The sequence below is a fragment of the Triturus cristatus genome, chromosome 4_2 (assembly GCF_964204655.1).
Source record: "Triturus cristatus chromosome 4_2, aTriCri1.1, whole genome shotgun sequence".
Taxonomy (NCBI): Eukaryota; Metazoa; Chordata; class Amphibia; order Caudata; family Salamandridae; genus Triturus; species Triturus cristatus.
Window position 1 is genome coordinate 219,800,213 of NC_140586.1, and position 27,920 is coordinate 219,828,132.

At 43.7% G+C, this 27,920-nt stretch overlaps 1 long non-coding RNA gene across 1 annotated transcript in view; it reads left to right on the forward strand.

Moving 5' to 3' along the window:
* Positions 1-11,197: 11,197 nt before the first annotated feature.
* The window catches only part of LOC146833446 (uncharacterized), a 489,922-nt gene continuing 473,199 nt past the window's right edge, over positions 11,198-27,920 (forward strand). Inside the window, exon 1 of the long non-coding RNA XR_014960240.1 lies at positions 11,198-11,377. This is a non-coding gene — a long non-coding RNA (uncharacterized LOC146833446). The remainder of the gene's footprint in view (positions 11,378-27,920) is intronic.

Below are 27,920 nucleotides of genomic sequence, written 5' to 3' on the forward strand. Positions count from 1 at the left end.
CCATTGCTGCTGACTGGCAGCAGGGGAGTGGTGCTCTCTCCAGTTTAAAGTGCGCATGTCACTTTGGCCAGCTGTCTTGCGACGGCCAGCCTGACATGCGCACCTTAAACCTCTCCACCTCGCTGTCTGAGAAAGCTGAGTGGAGAGGGCAGGCACAGGCCCCCCAGTACCTACTGGAGCGACAGGGCAGCACGTTCTAGCCAATCCTGGTGCTGATCTCATGCTGCTCATCTGCAGCATGTTAGCAGCGTCCGGATTTGGAGAGGGGAATTGGCTGAGGCTCCATGAGGTGCTGTCACTCTGACAGCATTCAAGAAGAAAACATGGAGGATGAGGAAGTGAGGGTAAGTAGATTTTTAATGTTGTCATTATATTTTTGGCCCACTGACAGGCACTGTGAGAAACTCACATTGCCTTGAGCCTCAACTCCAGAGCTCTCGGTCATGGCCTGTTATAAACAACAATATGTTAATGAGCCATGATTGAGATCTTTGGCATTTGAGCCTGAAGGAATTGTGATTCATTACAATGCCTATCACTGGGTTTGGCTCTCAGTCCGCTCGACGCCCCTTCACTGTTGAGGGTCACTGCCCGCCACTGAAGTCCTCCCACATCTAACACTAAAATCTAGTTTTCAGCCATCCCTCTACCCAGAGACAGAAGTATGCTAAAATTAAAACTGAGCTTTCAGCAACTAAATGGATACACACAATGGGGCAGATTTATGACGTCTGGCGCATCTCTGCTAATCAGCAGAGATGCGCCAGAAGAGTTGCGACGCATCTGCCCACCCATGCGCCACCATTGATGCGCCGCATTTACAATGGGGCGCACCGTGGCACTCGGATGGGCAGATGCGTGACGCATCTCCTGTCGGAAAGGCGGCGCATTGCTGGAGTTGTGTCGCAAGCGCGACGCAGCTCCAGCAAGGCTCGGGGGTGCCCTATCCCTTACATGCTGCGTCAATCCTTACGCCTGCTTCAAGCAGGCGCAGGGTTTTGACGCAGCATGGCCTTAAAAGTGACTGAGTGAAATCTTATAGATTTCACTCAGCCACTTTTAGGAGGCGTTCCTGCGCCGGAACGCCCCCCCCTGCTCCAGAACACCTACATGTGCGCAGGGCTTTACAACGTGACGCATCTGCCAGATGCGTCACTTTGTAAATACCCCGCAGCATGGTGCAGGATTTGCGCCGCCGCTGCGTCACAAAAGTGACGCAACGGCGGCGTAAATGAGGCGCAAGGGGCTCATAAATCTGCCCCAATGTGTTTTGGCATTCTGTTTCCCTCCTTTGAAGTGCGCCCCTAAATGTTATATATAAACCTAGCAGGCCTGTCAAACAGGTTGTGACACTGCAATGTCAAAAAGGCCCACTGTTTTTGGTGCCAGACTGACTGGGAAGACAAGAGAAGGAGCCTGCCTAAGTGTCAGCTAAACATTTCTGTGACATGGGAGGCCTCTTTCAAGTGAGCCCCAAGTGTCGTATGAATACCCCCAGCAGAACTGTCCACCAGAATGTAGTATTCAAGCAAGAGGTGACGCTTTAATGTCAAAAGGATCCGCTCAGGCCCCCCTTTTCATATTCTGCCATGTGCATAGGTGTCACCTCTGTCCATGCAGGTCCATCTATTGTTTTGCTCCTGGAAGAAATTCCACACCTCATTCAGGCCCATTTAAATACTAATTACTCGCTAGCTGATGCACATTTAGCTTCTGGGGGCTTCAGGCAGGGCAAAGGTAACTTTTTTAAGTTACCGTTCTGTAATATCTAGAACAAATCCAACTTCACAATTGAATTGGATTTTTAACAACTAGAAAAAATAGTGGCTTGATTACTTTTCTAACCAGTCTCATTCCCATTCCCATGATATTGGATTAGTATGGTTTATTGCATCCCAGTGTTTTCCTATGGAACAGCCAAACCTGCTACTGTGAAAATAGCTTTGAGGGCATTTTATGGGCGATATAACCTCCCTTAGGGGTGAAATAATATTTAGGCCTGCCTAAAGGATATATTTTGACAGCCTGAAGCGTCAGTTTACAACTGCACAGCCAGGCTACAGTGGATGGCCTGGAGTCATGTTTATATTGTCATGTAGATTGTACAATGGGTGCTTCCGTCCACTTGTGACAAATAACTTACAGGCCCAGGGTACACCTTGGTACCATATACTAGAGAATTATATTTAAGTATAACAATCAGAAGTATACCAATTTAACCGTGTTGTAAGGTGGAACACAGCACTTTACCGTTGTTAGCAGGGATAAAATGCACAGAGTTCTATAGCCAGCAAAAATAGGGTTCAGCAAAAAGAACAAACACATTTGGGTGAACCTGCAGAAAGGGCACTTTTTCAACTAATGATGTTGCAACCTTAACTTGGTTTGTGGGCTTTCTTTATTACCCTGTTCTAGATGGAAATTTACAGCCAATATCATTCTGCATTATACCTGCAATTGAATTGCAGACTGATTTACTCCTGCTTTGCCATTCTAGGTATCAATAAGTCAGACCATCCGGGTGATTTACCCACAGCATGACACTTTCACAGTGGTTTTGATAATAAAGTATACAACTAATTGATAACATAATTCCCCAGTTTATTTTAACTTTTGCAGAGGTGGATGGAGGTCTGGTTTCTAGTTATTGGTAGCCACAGTGCTTCCCAGACTTCTTTCAGGTCACGGCCTACCCTCCATTCAGTCTGTTCCCTAAGTATGGTGCTTTACTTAAGGCACTCACTGTATCAGATCACTCTGCCATATTTGAAACAAGGGCATCTCGCTGATTTCTAGGACATCATGGTAAGGAATTTCATCATCAAAAGTGCTAAGTCAGTGAATGCCAAAACTGGTTTAACTTTTCTGTGGTAAGTGAATAGCTCCAGCAGACACACATCACACTGCAATGAGAAATGCCTGTTGGTCACTTGTGAAATGTGTGCAGGGACCATAGACTGATATTGCTGGACTACTGAATGACTCCACACCATGTGATGATGTCCAGCCTCTGCTGCTCCACATCTAGAAGACGTATCTGAATGTGTACCAAAACTTCTGACACTTGAAACACTTCAAGGCATAACTCACTAACTAATAACTGTTGGTGAATTCCACATCCAGGTCAGATCCTTACGCCGTTAGAATCTTTTCCTATATAGGGCCACACAGGCCATACTGTAACTATCTTCTCAACAGTACCATACCATAGAACAAATCGGAGTCTTGGTGTCTCTCTGTCACAGTCATCTTGCTTTCCCACCTCATTCTGCATTCCCGCGTCATTGAGTCAGCTCTGGGACAGCAAATCATGCAGCAAAATGTGACCAGTCAGAACTGAATAGACTTTACTCACATTATAAAATAGCCAAAGTGCACCATTCTCATATAGATCTCCTATTCTGGGTCGCCTCCTCAAATTTAGGGGGCTTCCAAAACCAAATTCCAGGGATATATGAGATGCCACCGCCTAGCCTCTTAAAAACCTTCCTTCATCATTAACAAGCTATCAGCATTAACTTTTGTAGTGGGGTAGTGTCAAATGTATATCTTATGGTTGTTTATCAGATAATAATTTAAATGACACAGATGGTAATGTATGTAAAATGTAAAAGTTGCATTTTACTGTCCTTAATTCTCATTGCGTGTGGTGGTGAGTAGTGTCTATTAAGTAATTCTGTACCCCTCGTTCAATGCTTAACTGCAGTACAGCTTATGGATTGTCCCAGTTTTTTGGTCTTCAAAATCTGGTCACCCTTTTTTGTGACCTAATGTATCTAAGAGTCAGGCACTCTCAGTCCTCCCACCAGATGGTATGCTGCTTCCTCTCTGCACTCATCTCATATTAAATTAGCTGTGAGGAAGTGCAGGTCCTTATCTGATAGAAACCTCTAGTCACAGACTCCTTACCTTTGAATATCTACAGGTGTCAGACTGGATCTGGGAGATTTTCGACCCTGCACGCCGGTAGGTGGCGTTGTTTGGCTCCGTGCCGAAAGTGATGTGTGTGGTACTTATATAGGCACCACCTCGGCGTGCTGATGTCAGTTTTTTCCTGTCGGCACCAGATAGCGTTGGCCAGGATTGGCTATCCCTCAGTTGCTTTTTGACTGGTCTTTTTCAACTTTTTGTGGACTCTTTTTATTTCCTAGTGTGAGAATGTATCCAAAGAAACTGGCTGGTATCAAACCATGTGGGGCCTATCAAAGGCAAATGTCAGTGACGGACCCTCATTTGGTATGCTTGCGATGCCTAGAGTCGGGACACTACTCCAAGGCATGTGAGAGCTGCCACGCCATCCAACCCAAGACACTAAGGAAACGATCCCTCAAGCTCCTCGCCGCCCAACATTGATCAACTCTGCGACACCCTAGGTCCCGTTAATGTAGGAGGTCCTGGAACTATTTGTGGATCCTCTCGATTTATTTCACACTCAAAGTCATCGGGAAAGTCAGTTAATACCCAAAAACACAACAAGTTGAAGAAGTCCAAACGCTTCTTCGAGTTCACTGCGTCCATTGAAGTCATTGGACGAGATGGAAGAGCATTGGCACACAAGGCCCCGTGAGGTGGCAGAGCCTTCTCCTGGGTCTGCTCTGCGCTTTCCTGATTTTCCCAGAGTCAGAGCAACCCATGTCCAACTCAAAGATTATTAGGATGCTATGCGCCTCTTCTTTGGTTGGCCCAGCCCCTCTAGAGTGCATTCGAGCCCCATGGATGTGGAAGGGGCCCCTACTGGGACCACACCAGCAGGTTCACCCTCGATGCCAGTCAAGCCCCAAAGATCCCTCGGTGGATTCGGAGCAGAGCCATCGGTGAGATAGAACCTTCCTCTTCACCTACTCCAGTGCCGCCGACATCCCTAGACGGCTTCATCCCCCTCGTTATTCCCGATTTCAACATGGAGTTGGATGGGCATCATCCAACACTGCGTCCAGCGCTGACTGAGAACATCCTTCCAGGAGCGGAGCCACTGCCTTATTTGATGGATAGCCCTGGTGAGGGAGATGTTTGGGAAGGGTCTATGGGCCCTTAATGAGATGCCCCAGTTGATGAGGACCACTGGTATGAGGAACTGGTAGAGGCCAGTAGGTTGGACACTTCACCTGACACTGGCCTGGTTTCCCCTCCTGCTGTGGCTACAGAGGAGGAAGCATCATTTGCAATGATGGTGCGTAGAGCAGGTGAGGTCCTGGACCTCAACCCACTCTCTGAGACAGTCAAGACTAACATCTTGATGGAGGTACTTCTCCCGGGGCTCACCCCCTCAGAACCCTTACTCCCATTCAATAAAGCCCTTACGGATGTCCTACTTGGGTCCTGGTTCAAGCCCTGCACAGGGGCTCCTGTGAATAAGATGATTGCCCGCCACCATCGCCCCGCTACTGGGATCCCAATGTCCTTACCCAGCACCACACCCCAGAGAATTTGGTGGTCCAAGCCTCCTCCTCCCGCATCCACCTTGGCGCATTTCCTGCCACTCAACCAGAAAATCCAAGAGGATGAACACCTTCGGTAAGAGAATATTCTCTTCTACCAGCTGGAACTGCGGTTGGTGAACACTGCGTACATATTGCGTCATTAGTCATATACAATATAGGATTCGATTGTACAAGTGCTGCCTATGGCCCAGGCCATACTATCTCAGTCTGTTGCTGATGGAAGAGAGGCAGCTAAGTTGACCATCCAATGTGGACTTGACACTTTATTTCATCATCTGTGGACTTGCGGCGCCTCGCTCAGAAGATGTGGCTTATCAGTGGATGTCCATGATTCCCTCATGGACATGCCCTTTGAAGACTATAGCCCTTCTGAAGACAAGGCGAATTCAGTGCTGGAGTGCTTTAAAAACAGCAAAGCTATGGGCAGATCTATGCGGTTGTCTATGGCCCATCATCAACCCCAATCTGCCTTCCGCCCCTTTTATGGCCATGGAAGGGTCCTCCAACCATGCCCATACCCTCCCAGCCACCACTGCTAACAGGCTTCCCAGCCTTTTCGCGGCTTAGGGCGTGGGTCCCATAGACCAGGTGGGACAGGCGGCCAGCGGTTAGATCTGTCCACCACCCCCGGCAGCCGCCGCCTCCAAACCTCTTAGTCCACCCTCAGACCATTATGGGCATCCAGTGGCAGTCAGTAACATCAGACCATTGGTGTATTGGTGGTGGGATAAGACTTGTGTGTGCGTTATACCATAGTAACACATTGTTCATTAGAACTCTATACATAAGATCATTACGTGTTTTCTCCTGTTCTCTCAATTGGTACATTTCTGATAATTAAATTACTCCTGCTTTACCTATATCAGCTTGGGACTATGTTGGTTTTTGCACCTGTGGTACTTTGACAGAAAAGGGGAATAATCCTGGATGGCCACCACCTACTATCCTACAATCTGGAGGAGCAGAAGGGTTTATGCAAGGGGAGGGGGGCTGGCTGTGGAAAAGAGATCAGCCAAGTGGGATCTTCAGGTAGCGTTGTTCAATTATGAAGAAGCATGCCGGCTAGCAGCACCAAAAGGCTCTGAGGATGAGTCAGAGGATAAGGACCCCTGGGGAATTTTAACAGATTCAAGGCCTTGAAACCTCATGGAGGATTCCCAACCAGAACCTCAAGAGGGCAGTGGCACTAAGGAGGGTTGGAGAAAAAGAAATGAAATGGAGAAAGAGAACCCAACAATAGGTAGTCCCCTGCTGGGTCTATTGCTGGGAGCAGTGCCTCCTCCTAAACCCTGTCCCCTGAGGAGTTTAAGGACAGACAGGCTGAGAGACACTTGAGGTTGCAGCTGGCCCAGCTAGCTCCTGAAGAGTGAAGAACTGAGGCTGAGAAAGCCCTGGCTGAGGAGAGGATGGCTAAGGCTGAAAGGACCTTAACAAGAGACAAACTGGCTCTTGAGAAGAAATTGTCCTATGAGTTGAGTTTGAAGGAACTGTACTTACAAGCAAAGCAAGTAGAGTTCAGTGGTGGCAGCCTAACTACTGTATCCAGTGCTAACGATACAGTCCACATACCCAGAGACTGAAAAGTGATGCATTGCTGGTTGAAAACAGCGATACAATACTTTTTATTGCGCCCTCCTTGCGACACACTAGATGCACCGTATTTACAGTACGGCGCTCCATGTCACAAGGATTGACCAGAATCGGCAGTAATCCTGACATATCTGGTGGTGCAGTAATTACGCATTTCGGAAGTGTGTTAAAAAACAGACGCACCTCCAGCAAGGTGTCATTAACATGGGCGAGTCCTATGTAAAAGGGCCTGCATTAGTCCTTACGCCTGCTGTGAAGCAGGCGTAAGGATTTGACACAGTGATCTTGTAGAAATGATGCAGTGAAACTCATTGATTTCACTGCTCCACTTCTATGAGCCTTTTTACAAGGGAACACCCACCCTGCATACCTTATACCTGATGCAGGTATAAAGAAGCGCAGGGGTTTACAAAGTGACACATCTGTCTAGATGCATCACTTTGAAAAAATGGTGCAGTGTGGTGCATTGTTTACGCCACCACAGCATCACAATAAAGTGACGCAATAGCGGCATAAGGCCTCATAAATAAGGCCCTAGGTGCCTAGCTTCAAGGAGGGGGTGACATACACCAGTTGTTCCAGGCATATGAGGTAGCTTTAGAGGTGCACAGGACCTTGAGGAGGATTGCGGAGCTGGCATATGGAGTCATATTCCTGATGGTGGGAGGGGTGCACTACTGACCCTGGAAAAGGGGGGCAGGTTGAGGTACCCCCCTCATGAAGGAAGCCTGGTAAGAAAGTCTGGATTCTCCCTAGAAGAGTGTAGGTTGAGATTCAGGGGCTGTCACAAACTGTCTCACCAGTCCTGGGAGGATTTTGTGGGGTACTTTTGAAGAGCACTGCATGGTTGGGTGAAGGGTAGCATGGTAAACACTTCTGAAGGGCTGTACAATCTGATTGCCACAGAGCACATGCTGAGTTATTGTTTTCTAGGGGTATACCAACACCTGGTTGATTATAAGTTCTCTGAACCCAGGGAACATGCTAAGAAGGCATACCTCTGGGTGAGTACCAGAGTGTCTGAAGAGATATTTGGAAGTGATCCTAAGGGGGTTGACTCAGGTTTCCCCCAACTGAGGCTGGGGAGGTTCACAGTAACCAAGACAGGTCTCAGGATAGTGATGGGATGTGGGGGGGGGGGGTAAAGGGTCCCATGTGGCGGTGGACAGAGGCCCAGGGTTCACTATACCTTGATACCACAACTTAGATTATTCACAGAGGGAGAATAAGCAGGGTAGCCTGGTCTGTACCAGGAGACCATCCACTGACGGATGTCCCACAGTGTCAGGAGAACTTGGGGTGGGGGGCTGTTGTCTGCCACAAGCATCCAACCAGTTCTGGTTTCTGGCAGTGCCACTCCGCAGAGGGGATGCAGAAGTCCAGATGGAGGGGGGGGAGGGGGAGACAGTCCCCAGTTTGAGGACCAATGGATAAGAGGTTGTCAACTCTGAGATCAGAGCACCCCAAGACTGAGCCTGGTGAGGCCACGTTTGGCCTGGGGGGGTGCTCCATGCTCTGTTATACGGACAGTGGTCGAAAGAGTGGAGTTGCACCAGGCAGACTCTTGCATAAAACATGCAGAATGTGTTTCCCTTGGGGTGGGTAGTTGTGCTCCCCTGGAAGTCTTAGCTTGCCAGGCACCTGTCCAGCCTAAGGGTACAGACCCTGGGCTGGTGGACCAGTTGCAGGATATCACCCCTGAACTGGTGGGAGGACTGGGCAGGGAAGCTGTTTAGATTTCTGGGGGTACTACTCCCAAAACAATGGTACGGAACCCCAGAGGGAGGGGCAGGAGAAGGAAGGACTCATCCCTGACTCCTGTCCAGCCTCAAGATACAGACCCTGGGCTGAAAGACACGTCTCAGGCTATCACCACTAAACTGATGAGAGGGAGAGTTTGGAAAGGATTCAAGGCACCTGGGGCTACTATCCCCCACTCTGAGGAACCCCAGAGGACAGAGAGCCCTAAATGGCCTGTGGCCTGGCTATTAACCCTGATAGCAGTCAGGCGGTTGCTGTCCTTGTGGACAGAAGATGCATCTGGGAGCAGATTAAAGTTAGGTGCTGCACAGATGGGGTCCACAGGTGAGGAGAAGGATTCCCCAAGGGTTAGCTTAGTGGCCCCTGAGAGCATAGACAGACGGATCCAGCTGGGTTCAGATAAGTGTAGAACTCACAAGTACCCCTGCAGTAGTGGGCCATTGTCCTGGTTCTATCACCCTAAGCAGGAAAGTCCATCAAGTTATTGATTAGGCTACCCCAGCTTTAGGCTGGGGGGTGATTTGTGTTGGAAATGGCCCTTTGTGCAGTGTGACCCAAAATATTTTGCCTTCCTACTCCTATTTTTCTGACCTTCTTTTTGTTGGCGTTATGACTCTACAAAAGGACAAATGATGGACGGAATGCTGAACAATGCAAACATCCACCCCCAGTCACAAAGATATGCCCCAGTTTGGACCCAGCCATATGCAAATCAGTCTTGACCCTGTTCCTCGTGGGAACAGTTCAGCCCAAACTGCCAAGCCAGGTCCTCCCTGGACTGGAAACAAGCATCCTGGGACCAGGCTGGCTTGAATCCAGTGGCGCAGTGAGCACGGGACCCAAGTCTGGGCATACCCTTCCCACTTAGGGTGACAAATGCAAAAGGAACAAATGATAGACGGAATACTGAACAATGCAAACATTCACCCCCAGTCACGAAGATCTGGGTAAAATCCATTGTTCATTTGGTCACCACACCACCCCAGTTTGGACCCGGATATATATGCAAATCAGTCATCATTTGTTCCTTTGGCTTTATGACTCTAGGCACTTTACCACTGCTAACAAGTGCTGTAGTGCATTTGCTCTCTTCCCTGAATATGGTATATTTGGTTTACACCTGTTTGAATATTTGATTTACTTGTACGTCCCTTGTAAAGGGGTATACCATATACCCAGGGTCTGTAAATGTAATGCTACTAATGGATCTGCAGCACTGATTGTGATACCCACAGATATAGCTTTTCAAACCTTCTCAGGCCTGCCACTGCAGGGCCTGTGTGTGCAATTTACTGCAACTTCGACTTGGCATTTAAAACTGCTTTACTGCCCCACTTATGTTCATCCAGAACATACGCTCTAGAGGTCTTAAAATCCTTACTTGGCGAGCACCGCAGAATGCGGAAAGGAAGCAAATCCTTTTTCTTATTTAACCCTCACACACCATATTGGTGTCATGCTTCATCATCGGGTTCACCCAGACTCCTAAAGGTCAGGGTGGGTTGTACCATATTTCAGGGAGCTCTTAGAAGATGTAGGCCAGGGGAACTTAAGGATAATAATCCTATCTTCCCTTGGCCCCACGAGTAAACCCCCCTGTGCAAGCAGCAAGGTCAGGGCAAGGAGTTTTTTATGATCATCCGGCCTTTCTATGGGGAGACATAGCAGCGCCAGTCCCGGTAAAGGTGGAAGTGGGGCGTACAAAACGTCCGAAAGGGTAGCAAAAACTGCAGTCCATAGGCTGATATGGAGGGGCAAGTCCATGCCAGATGCATGAAGTCACCGCCATTCCCATGACATCTAGAGCATTCATCCGTGGCTCGCAGTTTGTATTGGTACAATTTCACTGGGGTGTAGTATACCTGATGAAGGAACCTAAAGTGTATAGGTCGTACACTACCATTGGGGGACAGAGATTGTGTTAACCTGTACACAGCGGTCCAGTCTTTATCAGAGATAGGTTTGCCTAGTGCCTTCTCCCAGATGCTGTTTGCCTACTGCGAGCCCAGCGACATCTCAGACTGTGGAGAGGCGTAGTGGCGAGACTGCAGCTGCTGGGCTGAAGGCGCAGCCAAGAGAAGTGTGAAGGTGGTACATTCTGCCCAGGATTCTGGGAATTCTGGGCAGCATTCACAGAGTTGCACAATGATGCGGAAGAAGGTGAAGAGATCAAGCAAGTGCAGTGGTTCCCTTGCACTGGCAGTCAATCTTTCAGAAAAGCACCCACCAGGAAAAAGGAATCTGCGGCTTGAAGTCTCCATCAGATAAACAAATTACTCACCTTTGGTTGGCCTTATCTAGCTGCAGATTCCTTACAGGCCCTCCCATCCTCCCTGTTCTGTGAACAAGTTCAAGTGTAAGACATACCCTTTTCAGGGCCTTAATCTTTCAGTTCTCATCGTGGCTACATGCTCCTGGCTTAGAAAGTTAAGAAAGTAACTGATGTCAGCTCGCCGAGATGGCGACTATATAGGGACCGTACACGTCACTTGTGGTGTGGACGATGCCAAAACAGAGCCGAATGATGCCACCTACCGGAGCACAGGGGTACTCCTTGATGCCTTAATGTCTGGGGCTATTCAAAGGTAAGGAATCTGTGGGTACCTAGAGTCTTTACCAGATAAGGCATTACTGAAGGTAAGTGCCTTGTTTTTTGGGAGCAAGATTGGAGCGTTAGCAAAATGTTACAGTAATCGTGGTACAGTAACATTTTAACCAAAGCAACCTTCCTAATTAAAGACAACTGTAGCTTTCTCCAGAAGGCAACAGAACTTCAGAAGATGCATGACGTGGCCAGAGACCACACTATTTTAAAGGTAACCAGCACCCATTTCTGTAGACGTCTAAAGTAGTGGTTCTTAGCCTCTGGTCTAGGGACCACTGGGGGCTGCAAAGCCTTCTCACTGCTCAGAAAATGTAATAATATTACCAGAGTAATAAAGTGTATATAAATAAATAGACAAAATGTAAAAATACAATTTTTAAAACATTCCATAATTGTGAAGGAATTTGAAATAGGAAGCTCAAAATTAAGTTAGGATTAGCAGATTGATTTGTGGGAGCAGAAGATTGATTTGCGGGAGCAGCACAATGCTGTATGGGCGATGAGTGGCCTCAATTGAATTCAGAAAAGTTTGAACCTTTCCATTAATATTAAAAAATCATTTTTTTATATTTGTGAACATTGTATCATTTGTGTATTTGTTTAAGGAGGGCTTATTTCTATTTTTAGTGTATTGTTTTGGGGTTCAATTATCAAAAATGCTTAGGCCAGTCCGACTGCTATTAATGACTCACTGGGGTGTCCCGGGGTTCCAGTAATGATTAAGTGTGGGGGGGGGGTCACAACAATTAAACGGTTAAACATCACTGGTCTGATGTACGCACCCCCAGCTTTACTGATTTTTGCCTTCTTGAGAAAGAATAAGCACAATGTACATGTAATAATTTAATACAAATACAATAAAAAGAAACTGCAGAGACATGGACCCTCTCTTGCCCCCCTCTGTTTGAAACTCTCTCCCGTGTGAGGCTGGCGCTACTGCAACCTCTCCTCAGAAACGAGCTGTAACCCATGCTTTCCAGACACTCATCAACAACACTTGGTCCTGACGGTATATAATGACCCACCCCAAGTGTGTGCGACTGGAGAAATGAATTCAAACGGTCATACAGAGAGTTGTCCTATGCATTGATTCAAGGCAATGAGAGGAAAGACCAATGACAAAATAATGTTTTAAGCAAAAATCTTTCTTTTATTTGTAATTTTTGGAAAAGCAATTTTCAATCAATCATTATGACAATAAACGGTTGTCAGAAAAGGGTGAAGAAAGAAGTGCTCATGTGTGAAGTGAGCGTGAAAAGATAAAGAAACAATCTGAAAAAGTAAAAAACAATTATATCCTAGTCTGTATACACAACATTGGTTGGAATAGGTCCATAATCTGCCGAACCAATCTTAGGCCTGTATACATTATCACTTTACTATCTCATTCCATAGATGACCTCTGAGCATTGGGTACAGGTCGAGAGGTAGTATTACTGGCAAAAGAAAATGTCGACGTTATACGTCAGGAACAAGTGTTGTTGATACTGTACAGATCCCCAGGTCCTTAGACGTTTTCTGGGAGAACCCTAGTATTTAATGGTACTTGAAACTCGTGGCGGGAACGGCTCGAGGCGCCCACACCAGAACATTCCACCGGACAGAGACGTCACGTTTGGACGTGAATAGCTCAGAAACACCAACAGCCCGACCGCATAGGCAAATCCTCCACCTCACTCGCAGCTGACAGCCGACCACATAGAGATTTTCTGTCACGGCTGAACTCGCTATGCAAAGCGGCGCTGGTGTTTCCAGTGGAGCCTGCCTGCCCTGCACGCTCAGCCAGCAGCACATAACCTTACTTGCACAGCGCACCGCTGTGTTCAAACAAGTACAGATATACAGCACTGGCAGCCCCTGGTGACGCACTTACATTAATGTACCAGGCAGAAGCAGAACCCGCTGGGATGGCCGCCGCCATATGAAGGCCTAACCGCGGCCGTTCAATATTTGCTGCACAACTAAGTCAACCTTTGAAGATGTGGCCGTGAATAAAACCCCCTGGAAAAGTTTCCTGTGACCCTAACATCTGAAAGGGACGAGCTTCACCATTCTTAAGCTCTTTGTAATTTTGTTCTGGAGCCTCCGGGGCACTTCTTCAATACACATACTTGACAACAATGCCTCCTATTTGCACTATGTGTTTTTTCACATCTTCAAACCATTTTCTTTGTAGTTTGACAGCACCTCGTAGAGGCTTTACCTGTGGTATGTGCAGCGCAATCCCCCCCACCCCCCCCCCCGCTGGTTCATACTCTAGAGCAAAAAGGTAGAAAGAATGCATTAGTAGGATGAGCTGACCTCAACTACGCAATAGCGGAGAGGCCATGGCTGCTTGTCAACAAATGAAATTGTTGGCAACTGCCTGCAGAAGGTCAGCCCAGTTATTACCCATAATTATGGCATAATTCATAATTTAAAGCGATTTGAAAGGTTTAAGCAATACTTTCGCAAATTACTGGACACCAAAGACAGGAGAGGTATGTTGAATATTGAGCATAGCGGAGAGTGTGCAGAGGGAAAGGGAGACACCCGTTTTGGGTCAAAAATTACGCCAACTCTTTTCTGTCCCGCTATAGTATATGCCAGTTAAATACATCCAGGTGTGGCAGGGAGCAACCCGCAGGAGTGGGCATTATCCAACCGACCATGGGGCATGTTCTGAGGTTTCAACCAAGGAGCTGCAGACGAGCTACAATTATTCAATCAACCATCGCGTGTGCTTGGGGTAGTCCGCCCAGGACCTGCCATCATACAAGCGTCCATATGTTATGTAATACTTCTAGAGTGTCGCATACATCAAAGCTTCTTGGAGCTATCAAATGAAACATAACTACAGAACAAAGAAAGAGCAAAAGGAAACCCAAAGGTTTTGAGAAACTAACAGATACTCAATAATTAAAAGGCAGAGCTTTCAGTTGTTTGTGAAAATCCTGAAAAGTGGTAAGAGGCCAGAGGTCAAGAGAGAGATTGTTCCAAGCCTTTGCTACCACTGCACCAAATGAAACCGTTTTTGTCTGAAGGGTCTGAAGTGATGTAATACGCAAGGTAAATATTTGCCGCCATGAAGCCTGGGAGTGACGTGTATTGCACGGTGGACAATAAGTAGCATATTTTTTAAAGCATATTTGTATTCAGTTTATGACAACAACCGAAAAAAGAAGCATTGCATTACCATTATAGGATGTTCCCCAATAGATGGTAGTCTACAGAAGAAAGAAAAGGCATGTCACAAAATGACATCTGCCACATACATAGCAGCAAACGGAGACTACTATCATAGAAGTGTAAAATCTTAGTGGGCAATTCTAAGATGATGTGTTGTGCACTGCTTGTGACCAGGGAGGTCCAGTCTTGCCTTCCAAGATGCTGTTAGACATTTCAAATGCACGGTAAATATTTGCCGCCATGAAGCCTGGGAGCGAGGGTGGCCCTGCAGCGCCTCTCCTCCGAAGCGATCTGAAACCCATGCTTTCAAGAAACTCGTGGCGGGAACGGCTCGAGGCGCCCACACCAGAACATTCCACCGGACAGAGACGTCACGTTTGGACATGAATAGCTCAGAGACACGGAGAGCCCGACCGCATTAGGCAAATCCTCCACCTCACTCGCAGCTGACAGCCGGCCACATAGAGAGTTTCTGTCACGGCTGAATTCGCTATGCAAAGCTGCGCTGGTGTTTCCAGTGGAGCCTGCCTGCCCTGCACGCACAGCCAGCACATGCCCTTACGTACATAATGCACTACAATGATCGAACAAGTGCAGATGATAGAGATCAGGGTGTATATAATATCCCTACTTCCACAGATAGAGTAATCTCACAGTTACACGCACATACATTCTTCATACACTAGGGCCCATTTCACTAACATACGCTCAAATACTCTACCAGCAATAACCTGTGGAAAGAAAAACTCCTAGACACCCTGCATCTATATCGGGGTCGATAAGATCTGGTTATTGAGACTGCCCTTAAACATAATCTAAACAATCTATACAATAATAATCAAAATAGGATACTCAATAATTGACAAGAAATAAGAACCAACACCATATTCAAAGTTATATTGCTTTATCTAAAATTAGTCAAAGAAAATCAATCAGAAATAATCATTTTTCTCATAGTTACCTATTCTAACTAAATGTCAGAATGGGTCAGGACAAGTCTCTCGGTAAAGTCTCTCAAGACGAAGTCCTCTCAGCAACGATCCTCACCAACGCAGATCCGGAACGCGGCAAAGGCAAATGGCAAGTGGCAAAGCCCTCTCTAGGCTAACAATTCTTATAGCAAGTCGAACAAAGAAAAACATAATTTGTAATAACTTCTTCCGTCAAACCTCTGAGCAAAGCGAGAAGGAAAGGATGTAGCATCGCTACATTTAAAAATCTCCGCTCAGGAAAAATCACAAAATAAACATAACGGAACAGGAACCAAAAAATACATTTGTATCGTGTAATTTCACGTCTCCTCGGCAATGAGATCATAGTTCAGAGTCTTTCTTTAAAGCTCCTTTATTTTCCCAAAGCTGCCAAGGACGCTTCATTTCACTTGGAGATCGCCCAAAACTGCTGCTGTCCTCACGGAAAATTTTCAATCAAGCAAAGCAAGGACTGTGGTCAGCTGACTTCAGGACCATATTCAGCAAGGCTCTCTCTTATCACGAATTCTACTCGAGGCCAGGCCTTTCGTATCGGCCATCTTTATTTAGGCCACAATAGGCCACAATAGACCATCTTAATTAAAAGAGACAAAAACAACGTTACCACAGCATAGTGATTGAACAGTGTTAACCCCACTAATACCCTTATGTGTATGCAATTATCTAGCTCTTGCAACATAGAAAAGCATTAATTCGAAAAGCGTTTCGTGCTTAAAAAAATAAACAGCACTCAGCAACGTTTAAACATAAAAACACGCACATTATTGTTAAATAGCACATTTATGCATCCCCACGTGTAATTCTCTCTTGTTAAAACAAACGAGTTGATTAGTAAGTATAAACACTTACACAAGACAAATAATTAATAATTAATAATTAGTAAATTAATATAACAAATAGACATACCAGAGCTTCAAAACCCAGTTATTTTCAAACTGAAAACTCTGCTCTAGCAATCCCCCCTTTGGTGATTTTATCACCAAATAAACCCCAAAAAAAAATTAGTGAAAATTTTAGTCCCATTTTAGGAGAAATCGGAAATGTCTTTTTCTCATTACACAACACTACACACCAGTCACTCTTTCATCATCCCTCTTTGTTTCCAAATAAACACTCTCCCTCAATTCTTCTAATTCAATTTCTTGTGGTTCTCTTTTCAACCTTTTGTTTTTCTTCTCTTTATTCAGTTTCTTCTTCCCTCCCCTGTTTTTACAACACACACACACTAATCTCAGTATCAATAAAGCAATAATTATGCAAGTTAAAGGAAACAATATTCTACCTATAATAGTACTACCTATTTTTGCAATAAAATCTTTAACAGCTATCACTTTATTAGCTATTTTAGTCCATAAACTCTCAGCTTCAAGTGGTACTAATTCTTCATGCAAATCAGTAATATTTTTGATATAGACCTTCAGGTCTTTGCTTTCATCTGGAATGTAAGTGCAACAATGTTGAACTTTCAGCATTCCGCAAACTCCACCCTCCTTGGCCAATAAAATATCAAGGGCAAGTCGATTTTGCATTGACATGGCACGTACGGCACTTAATTCCGTATTCACTAAAAGAAACCCCCCAGCGGTATTTGTCGATAAGCGATCCACCACTGTTGACAGTTTCCGTATTCCATAAGCATTTAAAGAAATTCCCACTGCTGGAATTAAAACCCCAAAAATATTACCCACAATTTCAGACCAGGTTTCTCTCTTGAAACGCATTAGTAAATTAATATGTTCTACATCTGTTATTTTATCTATATGAAAAATCTTTGGAAAGACCAAACCCACATAACACGTGCCATACCAATGGTCAGGCAACTTGTAATAAGCCTTGTTCCCACAAACATAATACACTCCTGGGAAAACTGTATCTTCTCCACCTCTGAAACCCCAACCTGTTGCAATGAAGTATGTATCATGGCACTCACTAGTCCCAACAAAATATGTATCATATTGAGATTTCCTTCTTGTAATGCATAGTTTACCCTTTTGTGGTACATCTAGAGCTAAAGTTGGACTAGCCCCATTTCTCAATTCTTTTCCCATCTCAATGTCCCAAATTGTTTCACTCACTTCATATTTCCCTGCTTTCTCATGCATGTTCAATCTCCTTTCCTCTACCATATCCAGGAAAGCTTTTTCCTCTTCTTTCAGACTGCACGTTAAATTATTCTTAAAAATGTAATCTAATGTTAATCCTTTTTCTTCAATAAAAATTTCACCAAAAGTGTTAGCTTCTTTAGCTGGATTCAGCTCTTTGTTCATTGGCAAATGCCCAAAAATACTATCTCTGTTAGACATCTTATAATCTACTCTCCCTAACAAATAAAAAACACTACTTAATATACTACATGAAATACCATATGTAGCTGGCAAATGATGATAAGTAACACCCTCTGAAACGGATGCAGGTAATTGCATACAAACGTAGCAATCCCTTACTTCCATTGTTTTCACATATTCGTACAACAACTTCGAAAAAACATTACTAGAAAAATTATTAATTGACCTATCTTTGTGTATATTCAAAACTACTTTTTGCGAATTCTTCTCTGTATCTGTCATATTTTCTGTATGCATCTCAAATGTAACTTTAAAAGTAACTAATAAAACTAAAACTCCCCATAGTAGCATTAATAATCCAGTACAGCAGCAGCACATTCTACACCATCTTTTAAAGAAGGCACATCTACTTTTATTATCCTCTATGTTAGCCATTTTATTACTTTGACCTTGTCTTTTGACTTAGCCTCTACTACTCCACTACTGTTATGCTTTGGATTACTTCAGACAACTGAATTTCAGACTTTCTCTTTTCACTTTTCCTCCAAGTGATCTTTCAGTTCACTCAATTTGGATATTCATCAGTTTTCACTCCTTCTTCTTCAGCAACATCAAATTGTATCAGATCATCAACAACATCCTGTGCATCTGACTCTTCTCCAATATCAGTCAGAATAACTTTTAAGATTCCTTCTTTTTCCTCAACCACTTTTCTCAAGATCCCCTCCGGATTATCTCGAGTCACTGTTTCTTCTTCTCCTTCTTCAGACAGTGCCACATAGGACCATTCCGGTGATCTGTACTTTTGGTTGGGTCTTCTTATTCTTTTTATTTCCTCAGGTTCTCCTGATTCTTCTTGCTCCTTTCTTTTCACTTCATTTTGACTCGATACTTCATTCACTTGCTCAGCATTTGATGTATTCGCTCTTATTAATCTGTATCTCAATCTCTTTACTCTGTTGTTAGGCCAACGATCTCCTTTTATCACCTTCTTTGGCCTAATTTCTTTATTGTTTCTTTCTCCAATCCAAGTTCTCTTTCTCAGAACTCGACCCTCTGTTTGTTCATTCTCATTCTCATCCAATTCTGTTTCAAGTGCCTTCTGTTTTCGTTTTCTAGCAGTTTTCTTTTCCTCCACAGTTTCTTTCACCACTATTTGAGACTTCCCTACTCCTGTCCCTCCTCGGGTCTCCGACACGCAATCTTCTTGCTGTCTACTTGTCCCTTCACCTAGCTTATTAGAAGAGTTCCCTACACCTCCTCGGGGGTCTTCCGCAATCTGTCCCTCTCTATCTTCTTCTGACCCTGCTTCTTCAAGTATAATCTCAAGTGGTTCTTCAGTCTCCTCCTCTTCTGATTCAGGAGTAATCTCTGTGAAATTGCTCTTTTCTTTTCTTTTTTCTTCTCTTACAGAATCTGATCTCTTTTCTGAGACTCCCAATGGTTCTCTTGGAGTTTTTTCTGCTTCTTTTCTCACTGGTTCTGGGTCTTCATCCTCACTGGAATCTGATTCTTCAAAATACTCTTTACCAGTTCCCTCCTTTGGGTTTGGAACCCTCAGAGTATGACTCGCATGCACCCAGTTTTTCACACCAGCACACTTCACTGCAGTTGTTGTTGTTAGAATGACTTGTCTTGGTCTTCCCCACCTTGGAACTAAGCAATTTCTTCTTCTGTGCACCTTAATCCTCACCCAGTCTCCTGGACTCAGATCATGAGCTTGCTTCTTCTCAAGTGTGGTAGCTTCTTCTCCAACCTGGTGAAACACAGAATGAACTGCGTCAGCCAGGCCTTTACAGTAATCCAAAATCATGTCATCAGTTATTGTCATCAACTTATTGACAGGTACAAATGCATGGCGCATTGCACGTCCCATTATTATCTCGTGCGGACTTAAACCAGTAGTTCTATCTGGAGTAGATCTAATAGTCATTAGCACTAGAGGCAAGACGTCCGGCCATTTCATGCCAGTGGCTAAGCACATTTTTCCAATCCTATTCTTGATTGTGCCGTTTATCTGCTCAACCACACCAGAAGCCTCTGGTCTGTATGCACAATGTAGCTTCTGCTGTATGCTTAATGCTTCACAAATCAAACTCATAAGTTCATTATAGAAGTGTCCACCTCTATCAGACTCAATCGTCACTGGACCCGTACCTAGGAATCAGCTCCCTTAACAGTAATTTTGCCACTGTCACTCCATCATTTCTCCTAGTCGGATAGGCCTCAACCCATCTTGAAAACAAACAGACTACAACTAGTACATATCTCAGTCTGTTCACTTGGGGCATTTCAATGAAATCAATCTGCATTCTTGTAAAAGGACCTCCTTCTCTGCCTATTGTTCCCAGACTCACCACTGTCTTTTTCCCAGTGTTAAATTGCTGACAAATCAAACACCTTTGACAGATGCTTTCTGCAATTGTCCTGAACTTTGCATTGTACCAGGTCTGTTTGAACGACCTTATCATCGCATCCCTCCCCAAATGTCCCTGGCCATGATACATCCTTGCCATTGACGACAAAATGGAGTTGGGCATTACTGGTCTGCCATCCCTGTAGACCCAAACATGGTCTTTTTCTCTTGGGGCACATCCTGCCTTAATCCAATCTTTTTTCTCTTCCTCTCCTGCCTCATCCTGCAACTGCTTCACTTCATCCCATGTCTCTAAGGCATTAGTAAACATCACAGAGCAAAAAGACATTTCCCCCTCTCTTTCCCTATTAATTGACTGATTTGATTTTGCACAGTATTGAGCAATGTCATTTGCGTACCGGTTTCCAACCGTAATAAAATCATCCCCTTGTCCATGGGCAGCACACTTTACAACTGCTAACTCTTTAGGCAGCTGTATCGCCTCAAGTAATTTCCCAATTGCCTCAGCATTCTTTATTGGAGTTCCACTCGATGTCAAGAAACCTCTTTGTAGCCAAAGCTGGCCAAAATCATGCACCACTCCAAATCCATACTGACTATCAGTCATCACAGTCGTCCTCAAATCTTTCCCAATTTCACAAGCTCTTGTCAATGCCACCAATTCAGCAACCTGTGCAGATTTCACTCCTTTCAATGGTGATGCTTCCATAACCTCTGAAACTTTGCACACCGCATATGCTGCACATAGCACACCATCATCATTTCTCAGGCATGAACCATCCACAAACAACACATGATCACTCTCATGTAAGGGAAGATCCCTTATGTCTGGTCTCGGTTTTGTACAGTACTCAAGCACATCCAAACAATCATGATCATCTTCTGTTTTCACACCCACATTTTCAATATCCGGCAAAAGTGTCGCTGGATTCACATTTACACATCTCTCAAGAGTCACATTTGATGCTCCAAGAATCACTTTCTCATATTTAGTCAACCGACTATGTGACATGTACTGAGTTCTGCTTCTTGTCAAAAGAATTGCCACATTATGAGGTACGAATACCCTTACAGGATATCCCATTATGATTCCCTCACTCTGTTCCAGACTCCTGCATGTTGCAGCCACAGATTTTAGATTTAGACAACCTGGTAAACCCACAGCTACAGGGTCAAGTGTCGATGAGAAGTATGCAATAGGCCTTCTCAGTAATCCATGCTTCTGAATTAACACTGAAAGTGCACATCCATTTCTCTCACTGCAGTACAATTCAAACTCCTTCTCGTAGTCAGGCATACCCAAAGCTGGAGCCTCACACATTTTATTTTTGAGCTCTTCAAATGCTGCCATTTGTTCTCCATCTAGTCCCAATGGGTCTGTCATCTCACTTTTTGTCAGTTTAATCAGTGGCTTTGCTATCAGCGAAAAATTAATTATCCACTGACGACAATAACCCACCATCCCCAGAAACATCCTCACTTCTCTCTGGGTCTTTGGAGCTTTCATTTCCCTGATGATTCTGATTCTGTCATCAGTCACTTTTCTCAGACCTTTTTCAATATTGTGTCCAAGATAATGCACCTCTTTTTTGCAAAATTGCAATTTGGCTGGAGATACCTTTAACCCTCCATCTGCCAGATGATTCAGTAAAGCTATGGTATCTACTTCACAAGCTTCTCGTGTCTTTGATGCCACAAGTAGGTCATCAATATATTGCACTAGTACTGAACTTTCAGGCATGATCAAACTCTCCAACGATTTTTTCAACAACTTATTAAATATCGAAGGACTCTCTGTATACCCCTGTGGGATTCGACACCATGCTAAAATACGCTGGCCAAACCTAAATGCAAAAATCGGCTGGCTATCATGATGCAATGGAATTGAAAAGAACGCATGACACAAATCAATCACTGTATACCACTCAGCATCATGTGGAATCTGATATAGGATCACTGATGGATTTGGCACAATAGGACAACATGCCACCACAATTTGATTAACTTTCCTCAGATCCTGTACGATCCTAAATTTCCCATTAGGCTTCTTTAGCCCCATTATCGGTGAATTACACGGACTACTCAGTAGTTCTCTCAGGACTCCCTGCTGAATCATTTTCTCAATTATAGGAGTTATTCCCTCAATTATTTCTGGTGTCATTTTGTAATGAGGAAGGTTAGGATATGTAATTCCCTCTTTCACTGCAATTTTCACTGGATCTACATTATTCATCAATCCCACATCCTCTCCAGTAAAATCCCAAACTGTCCTTTTCACTGTGTCCCTCAGCTCTCGAGGCAAATCCTCTGGATCAAACACAGCAAATGCACCAATTAACTCACTTTCCCTGTTTTCTAGAGTCACTCGGTACAAAACATCCTCATCTGGTGTTTCAAAAGCTATTCCATCCGGTGTACAGAAAATTGTGCAGTTCATCTTGCATAACAGATCCCTACCTAACAGGTTCACTGGACTCGTGTCACAGACAATAAATCTGTGCATGTCTGAAAATTTCCCTATCTGTACTCTTACTGGTTCCGTAAGACGTGTTCTGATTTGTGTATTGGCTACACCAACTACTTGGATTGCTTCATCCGAGAGAGAAAGATTTCTAACATCTGTTGACCTGACAGTTGATCTTGTCGCACCTGTGTCTACTAAAAAAGTAACACCTTCTTCATTTATTTTTCCATCCACAAATGGTCCTGCCTGGTCTATTTCTAGAGTTGCACCAAGTATGCACTCTTCCTCCTCTCTTCGGCACCGTCAATAATCACCCTCAGACTCACTCCCTTCATTCTTTAACAAGTACTGTTGTACCTGATTAGAACGCCTTGGTTTGTTTACCTGCTCATCATTGTAGAATCCCGAATCCTGATTATACTTTTGTGCTCCTCTATTCTGCGGCAAGGGCTGTTTTGGCTCTTGACTCTGCTGTCTCACAACTTTCTGCTGTTGCTGCTGTTGATTATTCCCCTCGTTCTGCACCTGTTGATTCAAGGTTTTACCCTCATTATTCACTAATGGTGGATTCGTACAATCATTCCTCCAATGTCCCAATTGGCCACAGTTGTGACAAGGAAACTTTTTTTTCGCTTCCTCAAGATTCCCCTTTCCTTTCCCTGCATATCTAGGTCTATTCCCTGCATTATTTCCTGGATTATTCGCCTGTTCCATCAACTGTGCTTCCTGTCTTTCTGCAACTTTCACTTGTGCCCACATTGCTTTCTCTTTCAGCTTTCTTTGTTTTGCTTCAATTTCATCACTGAAGTATTTAGCATGTCTCAGAATTTCATCTATTTTCTTACTCTGCCAATCCACTGTATGCTCACGAATTCTCTCACCAATTTCAGGTCTGAGACCATATACAAATCTGTATACAAAATGACTCAAATCTCTGTCACCCAGGTGTTCATCTCCACTGAATTGTTTAAACGCCAGTATCAGCCTCTCGTAAAAAGCATGAACTGATTCTTTTGCTTCCTGTTGTGTTCTATCTATTTTTACCCAATCTGTCTCTTTTGCAGGTACTTTACTCTTCAGGTATACCATCACCTGATCATACTTTCTCATTACCTCTGGATCTGGTGCTCCTGTTCTTGGATCTCTTGGATATTCCTCAGTAGGCCAACTCACAACTATTTTACACTCAGTCCACAAATCTGCTGGAACAATTATATCAAACAGACTATTCAGGTCAATCCACAGCACTTTTGATAATTTCACAAACCTATCTACCTGCCTATACCACTCGACGGGCTTTTCTCTCAATCGAGGAAAATCATTCGTAAATGATAAAATATCCTGTCTGGTCCATGGAACATGTACATATCCTCCTCCAGGTATTTCTCTCATAGGATAATTATCCACTGATTTCTCTTTTTCTCTTACTGGAAAAGCTGAATAAGTTGTTCTATCTTCAGATTCCTCTCTTTTCTTATACCACCTATCCTTCCATTTTTCTACATCTCCCCATCTTCGCAATAATGCAACCATTTCTTTAATCTGTCCTGTTCTACCAGTCGCATTCAAATTTTCAATGTCCTTTTCTGAAAAATCCATCCTGTAGGTTTTTTGCAAAGCTTTAACCTTATCAATGTCAACTCCCTGCTCATTCGCTATTGCTTTTAACCTGTCATGTGTATTTCTCGCTCTCCAGGTAATATTTTTGCACATGAACATTAGTTCACCATCATGATGACTTTTAAGAATCTCTGTTGGAACTGTCCCTGTAACAAGCTCTTCTAATTCTACCCGTAACCTAGCCACATCAATTGTTTGTGAATCCTTATCCTTTTTCTGAAGAACTTTCATCCAATCATTCAAATCTTCAGCTGTTATTGCAGTAGTTTTCCTCACTGGAACCACTCTCTTTTGCGGTTCTAAAATTGGCATCCCTGAACAACTAGCTTCACTAGCATCTAATATTTCACTACATGTGTCATGTCTGGACTGTCTCAGGTCACTACTTTCTGTCCTTTTTCCTGAATCTCCTGAAGGACCAACTGAACTTATCAAATTATTCCCAACATATGGAATCACCAAACCATTTTCACCTATTCTCTGCTTGTCAAACACAGGCATAACCGGACCTATTGTTACAGGCACCGTAACAGCTTCCAGATTCTTCGTTAACTCCCTAATCTTTTCAGTCAGCTCTGTTGTAGTTCTAGCTAATTCTCTTGCATTTTCGTCACCACTTCGATTCACTTTCTCCCTGAAAGAATTACCACTTCTTGATTCAGGTGTCACATTTTCTGTCTCAATGATACAAACTGTATCTCTTATTGGAGAAACAACTGGTGTACTCTCATCTGGTTCTGGTCTATATGGAGGTGGTCTTTTGTAAATCATGTCATTCAAGACTTCATCCTCATATTCATTAACTCCATATCTTCTCATTTCTGACTCAGGAACCCTCTCTGCTCCTTCTTCAACTGTTCTCATTGGATATAATCCCTCTGACATACTAGCATCTCGCCACCTTTTCATTCGATCATGATGAGTCTCACGATCATGTCTCCTCCCAAACATGTACCTGTACTGTCCTCCAGATCTCTGTTTTTCTCGCTCATGAACTTCCTCTTCCCATTCCACTAAAGCCTCGAACTGTGTAGGTCTCGGTTTCGGGTCAAGACATAACATCTTTTCCCGTAAATTTCTCAACACGGCCAAATTAAATGAACCATGTTCTGGAAATGCTAGAACACCATCCTCTTTAGTATACCTAACCCAATTCTCCAACCATATACAGGTATGATACCCATATCTTGCAGCCATGTAGGATGAAGGTGTTTTCGGTGGAGGTAACAATTCACCCTCTCTTGTCTTAACATCCTTATCCTTATTAAACCACTTTTTAATTTTTCCAAAGAATGTTTTCTTCTTTTTCTCTTCTTGGTAATACATTTTAGTTTTTACCAAAGCTCTCTACTCTTTTCTGTATTATAAATATACAATACAGATGCTTTTCAACCAATAACAGCGCGACTCACACTAACGCACCAATCCTGGAGCGTCTACGTCACTAGAATAGCTCTTCCAATCCTTGCGCGGCTCACACCAACGCACCAATCCCAGCGCGAACACTATTCTGATCTATTATCCAATCAGAGCGCAGTCTTCCTGACGTCAGCAGTCGCTGCAGTCGCTTGTCTCCTGTCTCCTGTCACTCGTCTACCCCTCCTTTACAAAATCTTTTCAGTAGACTTTGTGTCAAAATTTCTACAAAATCTATTAGTTACAACATATAAACATCTCCATTGTCTGCTTCGCTAACCACAGAATAGTAAAAGAAATCTATTTCACAAGAACCTCTCATTGACACAGTAGCACTTCCCTCTACTCTGCCCTTCTAACATACATTCATTAACTGTTTCCTCTAGGACTTATCCAAAGAGTCTTACAATCAACTAAATGTATATGCATTCACGCACATTCATGCAAGAACATATAGTACATACACACAGAATCCTGCTTCCCGAGAACAGCAAACAATCTGCTCCACTACAGAATTATAACACACATTAACCAAGCAGTCTACCCTGCCCAGTTCCTCAAACAAGCTCAGAGAATACCTATTACTCCTCCTGCGATAAGCTTTAACGGCAAACCTTACGGATCCCTGGGACTTAAGACCAGAGTTTCACAGATAACCTTCACTATCATACACACTCCTTATATACCAGAAATATATTCTAATAGTAACATACAATAATGTCACTGATTCCGAACCCAGACAATGTGAATTTTCCTGCATACATACAGGACCAACAATCCCGTCTTTCCCGAGAGCAGCATATACTTCCCTCTGCCCTACTACGGAACTGCTACCAGCTTCCAAATTCCAGAAGCACTACATATAACTCAACATAACAACTCCAACATATAGTATTAGTACATATACCAACATCAATAATCAATAATCAATATGTAATCTAATCAGATCAAGACAATCATCAATAACCATCCTCTGCTACCAGGAAATTGATAGAGATCAGGGTGTATATAATATCCCTACTTCCACAGATAGAGTAATCTCACAGTTACACGCACATACATTCTTCATACACTAGGGCCCATTTCACTAACATACGCTCAAATACTCTACCAGCAATAACCTGTGGAAAGAAAAACTCCTAGACACCCTGCATCTATATCGGGGTCGATAAGATCTGGTTATTGAGACTGCCCTTAAACATAATCTAAACAATCTATACAATAATAATCAAAATAGGATACTCAATAATTGACAAGAAATAAGAACCAACACCATATTCAAAGTTATATTGCTTTATCTAAAATTAGTCAAAGAAAATCAATCAGAAATAATCATTTTTCTCATAGTTACCTATTCTAACTAAATGTCAGAACGGGTCAGGACAAGTCTCTCGGTAAAGTCTCTCAAGACGAAGTCCTCTCAGCAACGATCCTCACCAACGCAGATTCGGAACGCGGCAAAGGCAAATGGCAAGTGGCAAAGCCCTCTCTAGGCTAACAATTCTTATAGCAAGTCGAACAAAGAAAAACATAATTTGTAATAACTTCTTCCGTCAAACCTCTGAGCAAAGCGAGAAGGAAAGGATGTAGCATCGCTACATTTAAAAATCTCCGCTCAGGAAAAATCACAAAATAAACATAACGGAACAGGAACCAAAAAATACATTTGTATCGTGTAATTTCACGTCGCCTCGGCAATGAGATCATAGTTCAGAGTCTTTATTTAAAGCTCCTTTGTTTTCCCAAAGCTGCCAAGGACGCTTCATTTCACTTGGAGATCGCCCAAAACTGCTGCTGTCCTCACGGAAAATTTTCAATCAAGCAAAGCAAGGACTGTGGTCAGCTGACTTCAGGACCATATTCAGCAAGGCTCTCTCTTATCACGAATTCTACTCGAGGCCAGGCCTTTCGTATCGGCCATCTTTATTTAGGCCACAATAGGCCACAATAGACCATCTTAATTAAAAGAGACAAAAACAACGTTACCACAGCATAGTGATTGAACAGTGTTAACCCCACTAATACCCTTATGTGTATGCAATTATCTAGCTCTTGCAACATAGAAAAGCATTAATTCGAAAAGCGTTTCGTGCTTAAAAAAATAAACAGCACTCAGCAACGTTTAAACATAAAAACACGCACATTATTGTTAAATAGCACATTTATGCATCCCCACGTGTAATTCTCTCTTGTTAAAACAA